This window comes from Alligator sinensis, unplaced genomic scaffold (genome assembly GCF_000455745.1).
Source record: "Alligator sinensis unplaced genomic scaffold, ASM45574v1 scaffold1307_1, whole genome shotgun sequence".
In the NCBI taxonomy this organism is placed as follows: domain Eukaryota; kingdom Metazoa; phylum Chordata; order Crocodylia; family Alligatoridae; genus Alligator; species Alligator sinensis.
The window spans coordinates 5,488-7,268 of record NW_005843052.1 but is presented as its reverse complement, the minus strand read 5'-3'; positions in this window follow the sequence as shown (position 1 = coordinate 7,268).

The following is a 1,781-nucleotide window of genomic DNA, read 5'->3' as shown; positions in this document are numbered from 1 at the left end:
CGCCGCCCCAAGCTGCAGTCGCTGCTGTCGATGGGGGGACGTCTACCCCTGAAAGGAACTATTCCATCCTGTTGGAAGCCATCCTCGTGCACCGCCTCTTCCCCAAAACAAAACTACACCTCTCCTCCCCCCTGCCCCTTCCCCTCTCTGCTTGCCAATGCCAGGACCCCTCTTCTTCCCTTATCTTCTCTTCCTGGCCCTTTCCTGCCATCCAACAGAAACTCCTGCCACCCTGCGCTGGCCTTTTTCCACATCACAGGTGCTAGTGGCTTGTGCCTGCAGCTTTACTCCATGTATGTTGGTACCCAGGAAAGACCAATTGTCCTGCTCTGCGCCATCAAGACAGGTGGCTCTAAATGGATTGTAACCGGGGTCTAGTCCACACTGGCTGTGCACCGCGCTCCAGCCATCCTGGCGGGGAGGGGAGCCCTGCCCCGGGAAACACTGGGAAGATGTGTGACTCCGGTGCCAAAAAAGATGTTCTGGATTGGAAATAAAACATGCAGAGTTAAAGGAGAAACATTTCTCATCATGGCCTCGGCAGGGGGTGGCATCCAAAGCATGCCCAGCTCTTGCACCCTACACACACAGCTGCAGGGAGCGTTATACCAAGGGCAGGGTCCTGTCGGCTCCTTCTTGATGCTTCATGTTTTTTCTGGACACGGGCCACAGGCCTGAAAGCACAAGAGCCCCTCGCTCCCCTCCCAGCTCGACCCCTGCTGGTGCCTCCGGCAGCATTGCCCAAGGACCGATCCTGACCTGCTCACTCTGGGCTGAGAGATCGCAGAGCGAAATCCTCCACGAAACCGGTTCTGCTTTTGCTCTCCAAACGGCGCCTGATGATTACTAAGAGAAACAAGACGGGACATTTAAATCACGTGAACATGGAAGAAATTCTTACTCATCCCCCTGGACTGTGATACCAAGGATGAAATGAATTGATCTGGGTTTGTGCTTCAATTCTGCCCTTCTTCAAAAAGGAGAAGAAACCCCATCCCCGGTGCCTGTGCTCGGCAAGTTGGCTGGGTTCGGCTCCCTTTCCTTCCTCCGGGCTTTACACAGGCACAAACCACCCCGGAGAGAAAGGCACAGACCTGGTGCCCGCTCTTGGCTGAACACATCCTGCAGGATCAGGTCCCACTGCCCTTCCCGGTCCCATCGCTGGTGGGGCTGGTGCAAATCCCACCCCGTCGGGCCGCGTCCCCCTGGGACACCTTGTCCAGGAGCAGGAGGGTGCCGGCCCCGCGGCTCTTTCATGTCTGACTCTGACAACCCCTGGGGCAAGAGGCCTCCTCTCGACACCCACGTTGCCTCAGGCGGGGGCACAAGGGGGGCAGCGCTCTCCGCAGCCGACTTACCCGTCTGTGCAGACCCCGGGCGCCCGGCAGCACCGCTCCAGCCTCCGCCGGCAACTGCCTGGAATCCCGCGGCGCCGCGATGGTACGAACGCTGCCGCGGCAACGCCCGGGGACCAGCTCCATCGCCCCCCCGCACCCAGCGCCGCAGCCCCCCGCGGCACCGCCATGTCCCCCGGGGCCACTGTCCATGCACCTGGGGATGGGTGTCCCTTGGGGCAGACCAGGAGCTGCCCTTATTGAGGGCAGGGGGGGAAATGCCCAGTCCACTCACCTGCTTTACCACAACTATTTTTTTTCACCGGTCCTTACACAAGGAAGGGGCATGACAGGCACTGCATGGAGCTGTGCACATGGCACCGGGGCCCTTCTCACAGCTACACCCCTGCCAGGCTCCCTGGGCTTGCTCTCTGCTCTCTTCTCTAA